Source organism: Sorex fumeus, unplaced genomic scaffold (assembly GCF_029834395.1).
Source record: "Sorex fumeus unplaced genomic scaffold, SorFum_2.1 ptg000047l, whole genome shotgun sequence".
In the NCBI taxonomy this organism is placed as follows: domain Eukaryota; kingdom Metazoa; phylum Chordata; class Mammalia; order Eulipotyphla; family Soricidae; genus Sorex; species Sorex fumeus.
In genome coordinates, this window is record NW_026606104.1 from 10,723,542 (window position 1) to 10,743,301 (window position 19,760).

The 19,760-nt window shown below is 38.0% G+C and overlaps 1 non-coding gene across 1 annotated transcript; it reads left to right on the forward strand.

The window, feature by feature from the left end:
• Window positions 1-8,009: 8,009 nt before the first annotated feature.
• On the forward strand, window positions 8,010-8,071 carry LOC130032203 (U7 small nuclear RNA). Its single transcript, XR_008793758.1, has one exon. It is a non-coding gene; the product is annotated as a U7 small nuclear RNA (small nuclear RNA).
• Window positions 8,072-19,760: the final 11,689 nt, after the last annotated feature.

Genomic DNA, 19,760 nt, shown 5'->3' on the forward strand with positions numbered 1-19,760 from the left:
TCTGTTCTTGAGCACTCGAGTTTTTTCCAAATTTTGGTTATTGTAAACAGTGCATCAATGAACATACATGAGAAGATGTAATTTTTACTATACTTTTTTTGCAGTCCCAGAATATATTACCAGTAGCGGTATTGCTGGGTCAAATGGGAGCTCAATTTCTAATTTTTTGAGAATTGTCCATACGATTTTCCAAAAGGGCTGAATCGGTCAGCATTCCCAGCAGCAGTGAAGGAGAGTCCCTTTCTCCCCACATCCACACCAACACTGATTGCTTTTGTTCTTCTGAATGTGAGCCAGTTTCTATGGTGTGACATGATATCTCATTATTGTTTTGATCTGCATCTCCCTGATGTTTAGTGATATGGAGTATTTTCTGATGTACCTTTTTGCCATTCGGATTTCTTCTTTGAGAAAGTATCTGTTCACTTCATCACCCCATTTTCTGATGGGGTTGGATGTTTTCTTCTTGTGGAGATCAATATCCTTTCCCATTCTGTAGATTGTCTTTGTATTCTGGTCACTGTTTCTTTAGAGGTACAGAAAGTTCTTACTTTAAGACAGTCCCATTTGTTTGTCTCTGTTTCCACTTGCCTGGTCAGTGGTTAGTCATCTTTGAAGAAACTTTTACGTTCAAGGTCGTAGAGAGTTTTGCTGACTTTGTTTGTCTTCAATGTACCTTGTTGATTCTGGTCTCATGTTGAGGTCTTTAATCCATTTTTATCTGACTTTTGTACATGGTGTTGTCCAAGCCCATATTATTGCATGTAGCTGTTCAGTTTTGCCAGCACTATTTATTTAAAAGGCTTTCCTTGCTCCACTTCACATTTCTTGCTCCCTTATCAAAGATTAGATGATCATTCAAAAGATCATCAGAAACTACTTTGAAAGTCTGTATGCCATAAAAACTAGAGAACCAAGAAGAAATGGATAAATTCCTGGATTCCTATCATCTCCCAAAGTTTAATCAAGAAGACCTAGAGTACCTGAATAGGCCTATTAACATCAAGGAAATTGAAACTGTAATCAAAAGTCTTCCCAAAAACAAAAGTCCAGGTCCAGATGGATTCACTAGCAAATTTTTCCAAACATTTAAAGAGGACCTACTACCAGTTCTTCTCAAGCTATTCCAGGAAATTGAAAAAACAGAAACTCTTCCAGTTTCTATGAAACCCATATCTCTCTAATACCAAAAAGAAACAAAGACACCACAAGAAGAGAAAACTGCAGGCCAATATCCCTGATGAACACGGATGTGAAGATTCTCAACAAAATACTAGCAAATAGAATTCAACTACTAATCAAAAAGATCATACACCATGACCAAGTGGGATTCATCCCGGGGATGCAAGGATGGTTTAACACTTGGAAATCAATCAACATAATACATCATGTCAACAAAAGAAAAGACAAAAATCATATGATCATATCAATAGATGCAGAGGAAGCATTTGACAAGATCCAGCACCGGTTTTTGATGAAAATCCTTGCCAAAATGTGTATAGAGGGGACTTTCCTCAATATAGTTAAAGCCATCTAACACAAGCCTACAGCAAGCATCATCCTGATGGGGAAAAATTGAGAGCCTTCCCCCTAATATCAGGGACGAGACAAGGATGTCCACTCTCTCCACTGCTGTTCAATATAGTACTGGAAGTACTTGCAATAGCGATTAGGCAAAAAAAAGATATTAAGGGCATTCAGGTAGGAAAGGAAGAAATCAAGCTGCCACTATTCGCAAATGGTATGATACTATAATTAGAGAACCCTAAAAGCTCTACCAAGAAACTCCTAGAAATAATAAACTTGTATAGTAAAGTTGCAGGCTATAAGATCAATACCCAAAAGCCCATTGCTTTCCTATATGCAAATAGTGAAAGAAAAGAAAGTGATATGAAGAAAACGATCCCATTCACAATTGTGCCCCAGAAAATCAAGTACCTAGGAATCAGCTTAACTTAGGAATTAAAGGACCTGTACAAAGAAAACTACAAAATGCTACTTCAGGAAATAAAAGAGGACATGAGGAAATGGAAAGATATCCCCTGCTAATAGGTCGGGAGAATTAACATTGTCAAAATGGCAATACTTCCCAAAGTACTGTACAAATTCAATGTGATGCCTATTAGGATACCAATGACATTCTTCAAAGAAATGGAGCAAACACTCCTGAAATTTATGGAACAATAAACCCCCACGAATAGCTAAAGCAATTCTTGGGAAAAAGAAAATGGGAGGAATCAACCTCCCTAACTTCAAACTCTACTATAAATCAGTAATAATTAAAACAGCATGGTACTGGAACAAAGGCAGAGCTGTAGACCAATGGAGCAGGGTTGAATATACTGACATCTCCCCCCAAGCATATGATCATCTGATCTTTGATAAGGGGGAAAGAAAAGTGAAGTGGAGCAAGGAAAGCCTCTATAACAAACTGTGCTGGCAAAACTGGATGGCTACATGCAAAAAAGTGGGCTCAGATCTCTGCCTAACGCTATGTACAAAAGTAAGATCAAAGTGGATTAAATGCTTCAACATCAGACCTGAATCCATAAGGTACATTGAAGACAAAGTTGGCAAATCCCTCCATGACATTGAAGCTAATGGTATCTTCAAAGATGTATGCCACTGGCCAAGAAAGTGAAAACAGAGATAGATAAATGGGACTATCTTAAACTAAGAAGCTTCTGCACCTCAAAAGACACAGTGACCAAAAAACAAAGACAGTCTACAGAATAGGAAAGGATATTTGCCCAATACACATCCAACAAGGGGTTGATATCAAGGATATATACAGTACTGGTTGAACTCCACAAGAAGAAAATATCCAACACCATCAAAAAAAGGGGTAATGAAATGAACAGATACTTTCTTCAAGAAGAAATCTGAATGGCTAAATGGCACACGAGAAAATGCTCCACATCATTAATCATCAGGGAGATGCAGATCAAAGCCTCAATGAGAAATCATTTCACATCACAGAGACTGGCCCACATCCAAAGGAACAAAATCAACCGGTTCTTTGCTCAGATGTGGCGAGAAAGGGACTGTCCTTCACTGCTGGTGGGAATGCTGACTGGTTCAGCCCTTTTGGAAAACAGTATGGACGATTCTCAAAAAATTAGAAATTGAGCTCCCATTTGACCCAGTAATACCATTCCTGGGAATATATCCCAGAGAGGCAAAAAAGTACAGCTTGAAGTGACATCTGCACTTATTTGTTCATTGCAGCACTCTTTACAATAGCCAGAATTTGGAAAAAACCGAGTGCCCGAGAACAGATGACTGGTTAAAGAAACTTTGGTACATTTATACAGTAGAGTACTATGTAGCAGTTAGAAAAGATGAAGTCATGAAATTTACATACAAGTGGTACAATATGGAAAGTATCATGCTAAGCGAAATGAGTCAGAAAGAGAGGGATAGACATAGAAAGATTGTATTCATCTGGGGAACATAACATGTGTGCCAGCCACACATGCTAGGGGAAAATGCAGCTCAGATAGAGAAGGGAGCACCAAATAAAGGGTGTTGGGAGGATCCTCCAAGGAGGGGAGATGCATGTTGAAAGTAGACTATGGACTGAACATGATTGCCACTCAATGCCTCTTTAGCAGACCACAACACCCAAAAGGAGAGCGAGAACAAAAGGGAATGCCCTGCCACAGAGGCAGGTTTGGATGGGGAGTATGGGGGGTGGGAGGGATACTGGGATCCATGGTGGTGGGAAATGGGCACTGATGGAGGGATGGGTATTTGATCATTGTATAATTGAAACCCAAGCACAATATTTATAAGTCTACAACTGTGCCTCATGGTGTCTCACTAATAAAAATTAAAAAAAAAAAAAGGAACAGCAATAATATAAGATTTGGATCACAGTAAATGAATTTAAAGTATTTTTACATTATTCATTGTCTGAAAGGAACTGAAAGATTTGTTAGATTGGACCATAGTTTATAAGGATGCAGATTATAACTGTGAAGCACTGTAGCACTGTCTTCCTATTGTTTATCAATTTGCTTGAGCGTTACTGGGCCCGCTTAAGCAAATCGATTATAACCCTAAACACTATAATTATCACAAATTAATGTGCATATTGCTAGATAATAATTGGGTACAAGTTAATCTTTTATTACCCAAACAGAATTTAAGTAAAAAATTGAACTGGAGGATAGTACAGACAATCACATACTTACTTTGTAGAGAACTGATTGCTGCCAGAAGTGATCCCCAAGTGCAAAGCCACAATTAAACTCTGAGTACAGCCAGGTGTTTAAAAAAAAGAAAAAGAAAAAGGCAAAGGCTCAAGAAAATTTTTAAAATTCAAAATTTATAATTTACAACTACAAAGTATTCAAAATACTGATTGTATTCAACTCATAATGATGATCATTATGTTATATTATTTAGAAATAATCTTTTATAAGAATTTATTGAAAAGGTGTTATTTATAAAAATATCAATTAAAATTAATGTTAATGCTATGAAATGTTTGAGATGGAATTGATGACAGCTGCTGAGACAAAATATACCTACTGAATAATCATATTGGGTCAGAATCCCAGCTTCACCATTTAGCATTTGTGATGCCTAACAATATTTCTATAGGGCTTAAATCTGTAGCATAAAAATGATAATAATGATAATGTGATAGTTTTAGTGGAAATATTGCACAATACATTTGTGACTGTTTTTCTTTTTTTATAATCAGACTAGATAAAGGAATGTCAGATAGTTGGTAAATCACTATTCCCAATTGTTTTTATGTAGAATATTAGAAGAGATTCACATATGAACTGGTAGATACAGTAAAGATCATCCTTATTAATGCAGATAGGGATCAACTTTTCTATTGAGGACCTGAATAAAAAAGGCAATTTGAGTTTGAAAAAAAAAAGATTAGATGATCATATATTTGAGGGTGTGTGTAAGGATATTCAACCCTGTTCCATTGGTTTACTGCTCTGCCTTTGTTCCAGGTCCATGCTGTTTTAATTATTACTGCTTTGTGGTAGAGTTTGAGGAAAGGAAAGGTAATGCCTCCCATCTTCTTTTTCCCCAGAATTGCTTTAGCTATTCATAGGGGTTTGTTGTTCCATATGAATTTCAGGAGTGTTTTATCCACTTCTTTGAAGAATGTCATGGGTATCCTTATGGGGATGGCATTGAATCTGTATATTGCTTTGGGGAGTATTGCCATTTTGACGATGTTAGTTCTCCCAATTCATGAGCAGGGGATATGTTTCCACTTTCCCATGTCCTCTTTTATTTTGTGAAGCAACGTTTTGTAGTTTTCTTTGAAAGTACATATTTTCAACTTAACTATAACACAACTGACAAGAAGTAGTACAGAGTGTCCCCTGAACTTACTTTCTATAGATCTAAATGAGTGGTCACTGACCATGGACAATTTTGCTCACTGTTTGCTAATATCCGAATACATCTGGGAGTCATTAAACATGGAAGGAAACTATTGCATGGAGTTCAAAGATGCTAACAAACACCCTGTACTTATAAAGTATAAGACAACCCCCATTTTGAAGAAAAAAATGGTTCCAAACATAAAAATGTCAATAACATTTAGAAACACTGTCCTAGGAGTCTCTGGCTAAGTTTATAAACGTCTTTCTTTTTAGAGCACCTGTCATTGCCTTGAGAAAAACTAGGGGCTCCTGTGGAAAGTCCTCTGCTGTAGTGATAAAGAAACTCTAAGCTGCCAAGCTCCCCTTCTCTGGATTGCCCTCTCCCCGCACAGGAAATCCATTGGTCATTAAAGGAGTTTGGAGACAAGTAGGAACCAAGAGTGTCCTACCTACAGTCCTCACTAGAGTAATTCTCAAAGATGTGTGATGTGCTTTGAGAAAAGGAAAATTATTCCAGAAAGAAAGTCTGGATAGCAAAGAGGATATGTGGAGAGAGATTGACACTGGTGGTTGGATGCATACTGCAAAATTGTATGTCTAAAACTCAACTAAGAATAACTTTGTAGGGGCTGGAGCGATAGCACAGTGGGTAGGGCATTTGCCTTGCACTCTCCAACTGAGGTTCGATTCCTAGTATCCCATATGGTCCCCTGAGCACCGCCAGGAGTGATTCCTGAGTGCAGAGTCAAGAGTAACCTGAGAGTATCACCAGGCGTGACCCCCCCCCCAAAAAAACCGACCTTGTAAATCATGTTGTTTTAATAAAATTTTTTAAAAAGACGAGATTGTGCGAACATTTAAAAGGTTAAGAATACATATAAAAAGCAATAATAATGTCTAAGAGATTAAAGAAGCAAAGAGCAATAATGAACAATATTTGAGTCAACATTAGTGTATTGATGGGGGATGGAAGTGACTGGAAATTAAAAAATCCTAAATTTTATATTTATTTGGGACAAATACCAAACTACTGATTCGAATTATAATTCATAAGGTATTTAAGCTCTAGGAAACTTTAAGGTAATGACTAAAAGTGTAAAAATCTTATAATCTCTAAATCAATTGAGAAAAAATGTATATGAGGGAGGAAAATCTCTGTCTAAAAGAATGGGAGTGGGGAAGATGCAAGAATTTATTTTATAATTAGAGAGGACCTGAGAGAGAATACAGTGGGTAAGGTGCTTGCCTTGCACACAGCTGACCAGGGTTCAATCACAGGCATCCCTTGTGGTTCCCCCAAGTATCACCAGGAGTAATTCCTAAGTGAAAAGCCAGGAGTAACCCCTGAATATTGCTAGGTGTGGCCCCAAAACAAAACAAAAAAATTAGAGTAAGGAAAAACAAATAGCAAAATTGGCTGGCAAAATAAATTCAAATATATGTGTAATCATGATAGATATGTCCTGAATTTAATGTTAAATTGTCAGAGTAGATAAAGACATACAAATTTAAGCTGCATGTGTTTTTTAAGTACCAAAAACACATAAAAAAAAACAAGGGGGAAATGTTAGAAATAAATCTAAAGATGTGTAGTAATATCCACAAGAACGGTCACTGTCACTGTCACTGTCCTCTCGTTGTTCATCGATTTGCTTAAGCGGGCCCAGTAACATTGTGAGACTTGTTACTATGTTTGGCATATCGAATACGTCACGGGTAGCTTGCCAGACTTTGCCATGTGGGAGAGATACTCTCGGTAGTTTGCTGGGCTCTCTGAGAGGGGCGGAGGAATCCAACTCGGGTCCATGTTGGCTGTGTGCAAGGCAAACGCCCTACCCACTGTGCTATCGCTCCAGCCCACAAGAACGTCAATGAAAGTTTATTAATACAACACAAAACAGAATTTAAGATAATAAATAGCTCTGTAGCATTGTCCTCCTGCTGTTCAACGAATAGCTTGAGCGGTTACCAGTAACAGCTCCATTGTGAGACTTGTTGTTACTGTTTTTTGCATATTGAATACCTCACGGGTGGCTTGCCAGGCTTTGCTGTGTGAAGATAATAAATACAAAATGAAATTAGTATGATTGCTATATATTATTTAAAATTCAGACTTACCAGAAAGATTTAACAATTTCAACTTAAATGCACCTAATAAAGTAGTTTCAAAATATTTCAAGTATTTAAAATTTTTTTAATTAAATCACCTTGAGAAAAACAAAGTTGTCCATGATTGAGTTTCAGTATTACAGTGTTCCAACACCCGTCCTTTGACCAGTGTATACTTCCCAACACCAATGGTCCCAATTTTCCTCTTTCCAACCCCACCCCAAGTCTGCCTCTGCCACAGACACTTTTCTTATGTGAAGAAATTAATGCCATCATCTTTGTGGGCAATTCTATCATCACTAATAGGTAAATCAAGAAATTAGTTAAGGGGCTGGAGTGATAGCACAGCGGGTAGAGAGTTTGCCTTGCACGCAGCCAACATGACCGAGACAGGTTCAATTCCCAGCACCCCATATGGTCCCCTGAGCACCGCCAGGAGTAATTCCTGAGTGCATGAGCCAGGAGTAACTCCTGAGCATCGCCGGGTGTGACCCAAAAAGCAAAAAAAAAAAAAAAAAAAAAGAAGAAATTAGTTAAAAGTGTTACAGCTCTTTTAGAATTTGTCTAGCAGTTTTTCTGGTTGCTACCAGAAAGCCCACACTCACCCCCCACCCCCGCAAAAGAAATTAGTTGTGATACAAAATATTTTAAAAAGCAATAAACTTGTTCGTTTATTTATTTTATTTTTGGAAGTGCCAGGAATCAAATCCGAGACCTTACACAAGCTTTATCACTGAGACATATCCTTGATTCATAAAATAAATTCAGTTGTACATACAATACACTGTCTGCCAACAGTGTAGAATGCACATTCTCTCAAGCTCACAAAGAATACTTACAATGATTGGCCAGAACTAATATTAATACCAACAAATTAAAATAAAAGCTGGTATCATATAGCCTGATTAAACATAGAACGTAATTGTTATAGAGATAACACAAATTCCTGAAAGCTAAAAATAAATTTCTATTTACTCATGAGTAAAAGAAACTAAAATGGAAATTTGAGAGTACTTAGTTTCTATTTATTCACTTTTACCAGGAATTGTGGTTTGGGTCACACCCAGCTATGCTCAGATCTTATTCCTGGCTTTATGCTCAGAAATCACTTCTAGTGTGCTAGGATTTGGGAAGTAGGTTAATGGGCCTATATGATGCTGGGGGAAAACTAGAAACACATGCAAGGCCTAACTTCCTAAAACACCTCTCTGACTCTGAAAGTTAGTTTTTAAAATACTGCATTTCAACATTAGTAAGATAAAGTTTATAAGCTACTTGAGGGAAATCTATAATTTTGAGTACATACATTTGTTTTTCTAATGTCTGAAAATTCAGCAAGTAATTTATGTAATTAAAGAAAGTAATCAGGAAAAGAAGTAAAATAAACTAAAGTAAAATTTTTCAAAAGGTGATAAAATAAATGCAAAAGCATAAATTAATGATATAGAAAACAAATAAATAATTGGGATAAACTAAATAAAAAATTGTTTAACATGAGTAATACATTTTCAACTACTAAAAAAAATTTGAAAAAAGAAAGCTCCACCGGTCCCCCCAAAGGTACAAATAAAACAAGAATATAAATGAGACATGTTAAAATGGTCAACAGAGATTAAAATCTACTAGGGATATAATGCACAAATGTAAATATATTTGAAAATTTAGATAAAACATGTAAATTATTAGAGAATGCATTTATTGTAATTGTTTAAAAGAGAAAGAGGATATCCAAATGATCCTATATAAAATTAAATTAGTGCCCATACATTTTTCATACAGAAAATAATAATAAGCTCTAGAGGATTTTCAGGTGAGTTTTACCAAATGTTCAAAAACAGATGATTCCAATCTTACATGAATTATTCATCGAATATAAAAAAATAAGAGCCACTCCCAATTCATTTTATGAAGTGATGAGTATGTATATGTAAAATGTTTATACTCCTCATTTTTAAAAAAATTGTATGTTTATATGTTTCATTTTTAATTTCTTCCTCTATCTGGAACAGATTATACGTGTACATATACATATACATATATACATATATTGTTATAGATGTTGATATTGTCTTAGTACCATTTATTTAAGTGGGGGAGCATTAAGATGAGAGAGATGCAAAGAGCCTCAATAATAAAGAAAAGGAGCCCTCATGTGCCCGAAAAGACTAGAAAAGGTAGGCTTCAATAAAAAGATGATTCTTTGGGGATGAAAGGGAGTTTATCAAATGAAGAAAGTAGGAGAAATAAAAAAACAGAAGTCTTATTTGTAAAATCATGTTTATAAAGGTATTATCAGTAAATTCAACTGGAAGTATGTTTCTCAAAGGGAAAATATTGCTGGAGGAAAAAATAAATGACAGAGCACATTTATACATTCATTAGGAATCAATCCTTCTTTTCCTTTCCCTTTTTCTGTCTCCTCCTTCAGTCTCTCTCTCTATCTCTCTCTCTTTCTGTCTCTACCCCCACCCCCAGCCTCTTTTCCTTTCCCTTTCCTTTCCTTTACCTTCTGTCTCCCTGTTATTATGAGTGACTTATTCCATTCAATGACAGCAAAAAGAACTCTACTCTTTCTGGTCAATGGAGAGGCTTTTCCATAAAACAAAGCAAATACTTCAGTAGTGCAGGTAACCTGCTTTGGTTTGAAGCATGCTAAATTATTCTGTATCTTAGACAATGACATAATGCCATTAATGTGTGTGCCTGTGTCTATGAGATACTATTGTAACACTGTAACACTGTCCTCCCATTGTTCATCAATTTGCTCCAGTGGGCCCAGTAACGTCTCCATTTTGAGACTTGTTATGAGATACTATATAAATTCTTAATTTTACCAACTGAGAAGATCAGTAATGATATTTTTCAATGAAAGTTATGTTTAGGCAACTCAGTGATTAAAAAATAAACAAATTGCTAGCTTGATATCCTTTATCTTTATTTTACAGTATTGAGTTGATATATAACTTTTGTACAATGCATTTATGAAATTTAAACCCATGTTCTCATTTACAGAGAAGCTCAAATGATCTGTCAGAAGATATAATGGTTTCTTGGTAACAGATTTGATAATGAAAGAATTTTCACAGTGCTAAATTAACAATTAATATATTAACTATTCCATGCTGTAGAATGAGGGAAAAAATCTATCTGTAACAAAGAAATATTTTTCTATTCAGATTTTCCCTTTAATGCATCAAATGGTCAATATAAACTGAACATTTAACATATTTATATTCTGTCACTTGTGTATTATTTTTGCACATCAAAAATAAATGCTTGAGGAAATAGGACATATCATAAAGTATAACTGTTTACAACTGACCATAGGTGTTAAATTTTCCTTTAACTGGTGATTTCTTTTCTTGTTAAAACAGTCATAAGCCCAGAGAAGCTTCAATATTTCCTACATTCTTGACATCAAGCTAATCCATGACTATGATGATAGCATTAAATTATTGTAATTTTCATTTTTAAAAAGATATGAGTTGCATAATAAAGTAAATAGATAACTGGGCCATAAGTTAATATGCCTTTAGAAAAACAACATAAAGGATGATGGCCTCAATTAGATCAACAATTTGAGTGGTATCGGAAATGAAATTGAGTCTCGTTAATGTATGAACACACAAAGTAGAATTTACTCCATTTTATTTATTAATCTACGTATTTATTAATTTGTTCAAGATATAGAGGTCAGAAATATGGGCCCAAAGATTATGACTCAGAGGCCATGAGTTTGAGCCCTAGTCATCCTGGATGTGCCAAGTGATTATTTTTCTGCAGCTCTTCTCTTTAGGACTCCTATACCAGAGCAGAATGTATGATCTCCAGCACACAATCAGATGTGTGTAAGCACCCCAATTAAAGTGTGTGACCCCAAACAAGCACCGCAAGTGGGAGAACCTCATAGCCAATTGTGTATAACCCTCAATCATTGCAATAGCAGCAACAAAGGGAAAGTGGATAATAAACAAATGAATAGACAACTTCGACCTTGAGCATAGCTCTAAGAGGGAATCACTGTATCTCTGTCATCCCATTGTTCAACGGTTTACTCAAGCGGGCACCAGTAATGTCTCCATTGGTCCCAGCCCTGAAATTTTAGCAGCCTCTTCTTACTTGTCTACCCCAACGCTGCAGTATTGGAGGCTCTTTCAGGGTCAGGAGAATGAGACACATTATCATTACTGTTTTTGGCATATAGAATACATCACGGGTAGCTTGCCAGTTTCTGGGAATCACTTGATCACTTAACATCCCGTTACTCATCGACTTGCTTGAGTAGGTCACCAGCAACATATCCATTTGTCCTTGTTGTGTGCTAGTGTAGCCCAATGATGTCTGCTTGTTCTAGGAACAAGAGAGCCTCAAACTGATCATTCAGGGTCTTGACAAAGAAGTCTGATCATCTCATAGGTGGGCGGCCATTTGATCTTTTGATATCCCATGGAATCCAGTCGGCAATGACTCTAGTCCAGCTGTCGTCTTCAAATCTCATTATGTGCTCAGCCCATCTGATTTTAGATGCCTTGGCAAATGAGACAGCATCCCTGATTCTTGATCATTGATGGAGGTTGGAACTCCAGATTCTTTCTCTCATTAGAGTGAAGCGTGATACTCCAAGCATAGCTCATTTGATTTCTCTTTGGGAAACCCGAATAGTGTTCTCATCCTGTTTTCGTAGAGCCTAGGTCTCTGAGGCATATGTTAAAAAAGGAAGAAAAAGTGGAATCAAAGAGATGTGCCTGTAGCCAGAGGTTCTTCATCCTCTTAGCTATATCTTCGATGCTTTTGAAGGCATTCCAAGCTGCTCTCTTCCTCCTGTGCAACTCAGGTGCCATGTCATTGGTCATGTTGACTTCTCGTATTAGGTACACATAACTGTTGCATTCGGAGATATTTGTCCCTTTGAGAGAGAATGAAAGGTCAGGAAAGAGACCATTTCTCAGAAACATTGTCTTTGTGAGATTCAGCTGTTGTATGACTTTTTCACACTCACGGTTGAAGTCGGCCAGCATTTGTGCCACTTGGCTAATATTTGGTGTTATTAGAACAATGTCATCAGTGAAGCAGAGGTGGTGTGGTTGCCGACCGTCTATCTTCACTCACTATCCTTCCCATTCCAGTCATCACATGACGTTCTCAAGGGTGGCACTGAAGAGTTTCGGTGAAATGGTAACCCTGCTGAACTCCTCTCTTTACTCTCTTGACGTGAACGATCACCTCCCTGTAGACTGGTGAGATCCTGGTAGTGAATCCGCAATACAGCTCATAGAGGATCCTTATGTATTGACATTGAACACCCTGTTTGGCTAGGGTTTTGATGACCGCTTTCTTCTCAACAGAATCAAAGGCCTTCTTTAAATCAATGAATGTTACACAGAGCGGCATCTTGAATTCCCAAGAAACCTCAATGAGCTTGGTTATTGTGTGGATATTGTGGGCACATCTCTTCGATTCCACTTTTCTTCCTTCATTAACATACTCCTCAGAGACCTAGGCCCTACAAAAACAAGATGAGAACACTATTCGGGTTTCCCAAAGAGAAATCGAATGAGCTATGCTTGGAGTATCACGCTTTACTCTAATGAGAGAAAGAATCTGGAGTTCCAACCTCCATCAATGATCAAGAATCAGGGATGCTGTCTCATTTTCCAAGGCATCTAAAATCAGATCATGCTGAATCCTTTTCAGAACCCGGCTTGCTTGCATGGTTGTCCTTCATCTAGTGTTCTGCCAATCCTATTCAGGATGACTCGAGTGAACAGCTTGTAGACAACAGACAACAGGCAGATCAGGCAATAGTTGCCAATGCAGTGGATGTCTCCCTTCTTGTACAGTAGTACAGTCCTGCTGGTTTTCCATTGGGATGGAACCTTGCATTCAGACAGGTAGCATGTGAAGAGCCGAGCCAGTGTATTGATGAGTACTGAGGGCAGGTTCTTCAAGTATTCAGGTATGACCTTGTTTGAGCCAGGTGCTGTTCGCTTCTTTACTGATGAAACAGCGTGTCAGATTTTGGAAGGAAGAATGTTGGGAACAACATATCCATCCTGCAGAATTTGGTATGTGGGTGGGTGGACATGGATATCAAAGAGATCTGAGTAGAAGTCATGGATAATCTTCTCCATTGCCCTTCTGGAAGATGTGATAGATCTATCAGGATGTCGGAGGGCAGTCATCTTGGTCTTGTAGTTGGCGTAGTACAGACGGGCATTGTGAATGCTTTTCCCAGCTTCTGTGAATAAGACAAGAAATTTCTTCAAGCATGGGTTTCTACTCCTTGTACTCCCTTAGATTCCTTAAAGAAATCTTCCACTGAAGTTAATTTCAAAGGAACTAAATTGTCACCTATCCACCTGCATTTACCAAAACCTAGATCCTTTAATTTTCAAAATAAATTCGTTTTAACCATGATTGCTGGGGGAGTTCTTTCATTCATTCAGTAACTATTCATTACTTATTTTTCATGGGTCGAACTTACCAAAGCTCTGCCATTGTGGATTTTGGTGCTGGGTGAATAGGAAACTAAAAATGAATAAAACTAGAGTAAAATAATTTTCATAGAATACTGGATAGATGCCCAGCAAGCTATCAAGAGTATATCACCTGCACAGCAAAGCCTGGCAAGCTGCCCATGACATATTCAATATGCCAAACACATTAACACAAAGTCTCACAATGGAGATGTTACTGGGCCTGCTTGAACAAATTGATGAACAACAGGAGGACAGTGCTACAGTGCTACTGGTGAGATAGAGCAAAGATAAGGTACTTATCTTTTTCCTGGCTGACCTGGCTGTGAATTAAGCATAGCTGTATGTACCCTCATTTCCCAAAAAAAGAATGTTCATAGCATTGGAAGCACTAAATCAAACCACTGGGACTCAATAATTTTGGGGGGGAGGGGTATTTGGGGGCCACACTTGGCAGTGCTCAGGGGTTACTCCTGACTCTATACTCAGGAATTATTCCTGGCAGTGTTTGGGGGACCGAATGGGATACCAGGGATCGAATGCAGACTAACTGCATGCAAGGGGAATGCCTTATCTGCTGTACTATTACTCTGGTCCAGTAATATTAAAATAGAAAACTACTTAATCCTTGTGCTACTTAAAATATTTCAGGATTTGAGGAAGTTGTTTGCCGTCCCACTGTTTACTGTTCCCAAAGTCCAGAAACATACAAGCTCTCCAAGGGACCTCAACCCTTTAACATTCCAACACTTTCTTCAGAGAGACTTTTTCTCCTATATTTTTCCCTTCAATCATTCAGTACCATCAAAGTGTATGAGAAACTGAAGTTTGTCAAAGTAAAACTAGTTTTTTTACATTCAGCAGGCCACATGGTGTCCCCTGGGCTTTGGCAGGAATGTTTTCTCAGCATTCTTAGCACATTCTGTATTGTGCTCAGCCTCTGTTCCCGAGTCTTCAGTAACAATCGAGTCATGATGTATTTCTTTTAATATTATGTTAGAGAATTATAAGTTGTTGACATCTTATGGCACTAGAAAACTAAGAAGAATGTGTTATTCAGGTGGAAAATGGGTTTTATCTCTCATTCTAAATTCAGGACCTGGGATGAGAATTAGCAACAAGACACAGGCTTGAGTTAAAAAAAAAATAATGTCAGGTAGATTCTAATAGTGACCAAGGCTCCTGATGAGGGCACTGATACCTGTAAGCTGAGGTCTTCCATTACACACTTTAGGATATTAAGCAAGTACATATGGGACCATTAGAGATTTTTTCTGTATATTATATAAATTTAAATGGCATAATATATAAGGCTTCAGATTTTTAAACTAATACTTAGATGAATCTTCAAAGTAAGTTTTTCTTCTGCTACCTCCCTGATCCTCTCGATTTTTTTAATATTAGCAACAATGAGCCTACTATATATTTTTAAACCATTTGAAGTTTGTGTTTATGATTTTGTTTATTTAGGATGGTTGCCTCTACTTGGAATGGCCAGCTCCAAGTTAACCCCAACTATAAAACCAGCTCCTCCCCAAGTCCCACATTATTATGCCAATCCTAGAGCACTAATGCATCCTGGCAGCTTCTATAGTGAAGCATGTATGTGTTTGCAACACCCTTTATGACAGAGAATGTGATCTAGCTCCCCATTTATCTTCTCTGCTTCCCCTTCCTGGTAAACTGTGTCATTATCAACTACTTTCACAGGAGCCATAATAAAACAAGATCCCCAGACCTATTTTTTTTTCTTTTTTTAACTCATTTATTCTATTTAACAATATTTTACAATTTCAGATGTACAACTTTTCACCTCTTAGTTTTGTCACACCTACCACCAAAGTTCCAGTGCCATTTCAAAACAAACCAACCCCATAACAACTCCTCCCATTCACCTCAACGTGACTTCTTCAGTTACCACCACCATAATTTATTTTTCCCATTTTTTTCCTTTTTAAAATTTTGGACCATACCTAGTTGTGCCCAGGGCTTACTCCTGGCTCTGTGCTCAGGGATTGCTTGGGGGACCATATAAGATGCCAGGGATCTAACCCAGGTCAGCTTACAAAGTCAATAGGACAATGGCAACAGCCATTTTTTTTTCCTTTGGGGCCACACGCAACCATGCCTTGTGACTTACTCCTGGATCTCTGTTCAGAAGACTACCTGCCTCTGACTTCCTTTACTTGGGAAAAAAAGCTTTATCTTTGGGGTTCCTGTCTATCACAACCAAATTATAATGTTTATATTCTTTCTTGGGGGCTAGAGCAATAGCACAGTGGTAGGGTGTTTGCCTTGCACAAGGCTGACCGGTCAACCCGGGTTTGATTCCTCCACCCCTCTCGAAGAGCCTGGGGAGCTACCCATTCACTTAATCACTTAACTTCCCGTTAGTCGTTGATTTGCTCGAGCGGGCGCCAGTAACGTCTCCATTTGTCCCTGTCGCGTGCTAGTGTAGCCCAATGGCATCTCTTCGCTCCGGGAACATGGAGGGCCTCAAACCGATCGTTCATGACCTTGACAAAGAAGTCTGACCATCTGGTAGGTGGGTGGCCACGCGGTCTCTTGACATCCCGTGGAATCCAATCAGTAACAGCTCTAGTCCAACGGTCGTCTTTAAATCTCATTACGTGACCAGCCCATCTGATTTTCGACACCTTGGCAAATGAGACAGCGTCCCTGATCCTTGATCGTCGACGGATGTCAGAACTCCGGATTCGTTCTCTCATTTGAGTGAAACGTGATATTCCAAGCATAGCTCTTTCTATTCTTCTTTGGGAGACCTGAATGGCGTTCTCATCTTGTTTGCGTAGGGCCCAGGTCTCTGAGGCATATGTTAATGCAGGAAGAACAGTGGAATCAAAGAGATGTGCCCGGAGCCGGAGGTGCTTCGTCCTCTTAGCTATTTCTTCGACGTTCTTGAAGGCGTTCCAAGCCGCTCTCTTCCTCCTGCGCAGCTCGGGTGCCAGGTCATTTGTCATGTTGACCTCTCGACCTAGGTACACATAGCTACCCATTACATATTCAATATGCCAAACACAGTAACAATAAGTCTCACAGTGGTGATGTTACTGGGCCCACTCAAGCAAATAAATGAACAACAGCAGGACAGTGACAGTGACAGATATTCTTTCTTTCTCCCCGTTATACCCCATTCCACAGACTTGATCATAAGATCCATGAAGTGAATTCAACAACTAAAAAAAATAACCACCAGGTGGGTTATCAATAACTACTAATGCATTTGTGGTTTGGGCCTGGGAAGACGCCTCATGAGCAAAAGGGAAGCTACACAAATGAAACACACCATTGACTTTTATGTTTTGTACATGTAAGATGAACTAATGATCTTTTCCAGGAAAGCTTTTCCTTCCTGACTTATTAATGTTTTTTTTCCTTTTGTGAACACTGAAAACATCCCATTTCTATTTTTTTCAATTTTTTAATTTTTTTTAAATTGAATCACCCTGAGATACAGTTACAAAGCTTTCATGTTTAAGTTTCAGTCCAGTATATATTTTCCACCACAAATGTCCCCAGTATCCACCCCCATCCCACCCCTTTGCATGACTCTATGTCAGACAATTTCCATCATACACTCTCTCTACTTTTGGGCATTGTGGTTTACAATACAGATTCTGAGAGGCTATCATGTTTGGTCCTTTATATATTTTCAGCAAACATCTCTCATCCTGAGTGATTCCTCCAAACATCATTGACACATTTCAATAGTGTTTTAGTATGATGACTGAGAGGCTTACCTCATATTTTAACTCTCGGTGTTAAGGGACTTATTTTATTGATCTTCTGCACTCCAGTGTACCTCAGGAGCTGGTAGGCTTTTGTTTGAATTGCTTCTCTATGGATAGAAGTAAGCAGTGACTCATAGAACACACTTCAACAATGACTTCCTATCTGTATTCTTTCTTCAACTATCCCATAGTTGGGTCATACCACTGTGGGTGGTACCACTTTGTCTAATTTGCTACAAGTTTCTGATAAACATCAAGCACATGGGCAATTGTTTGGGAAATGGACTGAAAGCTCACAGGCTGAGGCCTAGAGCAGACAAGGGTTAGTGCACTCAGGAGGAGGTTTGGTGCCAGTCTTATCCTGCAGAAACTCCGCTGGCTTCTTGTGGTTTTTAAACAAAGTAAAAACCTACCTGCTCAGCCTGAGCAACTGTATTCAATCAATAATTAAGTAACTTTAAGGTCCCGATCTATACAAACTTATCAATATTTTCACTGAAAAGGAATCAATATAGATAGAGGAAACATCTAAGTAAACCTTTTAATGGTTGTGTGTTGACTGTGAGAAGTAAATGAATTGACTAAATGAGTGGCCAATATTTGCCTGTCAATTCAATTCTTTTTTCACTTTCATAAACATTCTCAACAACCTGTCTTAACACTCTCCCTTGGTGTTATGTTACTTTGATAAAGTTCTATTTTAAATGTTCTACTAAAAAGAGGACTTTTTCTTATATTAAATATAAAAGTTTCCAAGTTAATGATTATCACTACAAAAGATGTTGAGATAGTGACTCATACATGCCATTTAACACTGACAAAACCCTATGAGATACATGTCATTGTTATTTACCACTTTCTAGTTGACCAGAAAAGGACTTTAGAAAAATTAAACACTCATCCCAATTATAATAGTTTGTAAGAGGTAAGTATCTGCTTTGAGTTTGTTCAAGGACTCAGATTCCATTCCACCTTTTGTGCCCTACTATCCAATGTGTTTTTCTCACCACTGAGGACCCTGCTATTGACGCTCATTTCTAACACAGATGGCAGGGCTAGCATTTTGGTTCATAGTGGGTACAGAATACAGGATAAAATAAGATCTATCTAGAGAGTGATATGGCACATATTAATTATTATAAGCATTTTTATGAGAGCTAATGAAGAAGTGAGAATGATACAATTGAAGTGAGAATGATACAAGATGAATCAAAAGCTAAATGTGACATCAAATGTTCTTTAATGTATATTAAACTGTTTTGTCCATGATCAAGAAGACTATTCTTAGTTTCCAGGCATAGCTAAGCATTACAGCTTTCACAGCATAAGTGTAGCACTGTAGCACTGTCGTCCCGTTGTTCATGGATTTGCTCGAGCAGACACCAGTAACATCTTCATTGTGAGACTTCTTGTTACCGTTTTTGGCATTTAGAGTATGCCAAGCTCTGCTGTACAGGTGGGATACTCTCTGTAGCCTGCCAAGCTCTCTGAGAGGGATGGAGGAATCGAACCCAGATTGGCCATGTGCAAGGCAAATGCCCTACCTGCTGTACTATCGCTCCAGAACACTGCCAAAAAGTGGCCATTTCAAAGGACTGATCAAATACACATTTGAATATATAATTTCAAAGAGTCTCATTTGTTTTGCTTAGGGACCCCAACTGGCAGTGCTAGGGGGATACTCCTAGCTCTGTAATCATTGGTCACTCACAGCAGTGCTCTGGAGATCATAGAGTGCCATAGATTAAACACAGGTATTCCACATGCAAAGCATGCTTTGCATACACTTAGCCCATTGACCTGTCTCTGGCCAAGTTATTTTTTAATTAAATTTCATACACAATAAGGCCAATAAATTCCACAGAAATAACATTCAATGAGAAAAGTTATAAAAATACAAGTATATCCTGTATAACTCCATGTCTATTCAGTACAGCAAAGGCCAAAGTAATGTGATGATAGAAATTAGAACAGAGTTTACCTCTGGAAAAGTAGCATTAAGTGAGAGCGTTGAGGAAAAAATCTTTCAGAGTTCTTGAAATATCCTAGGTCTTGAATTG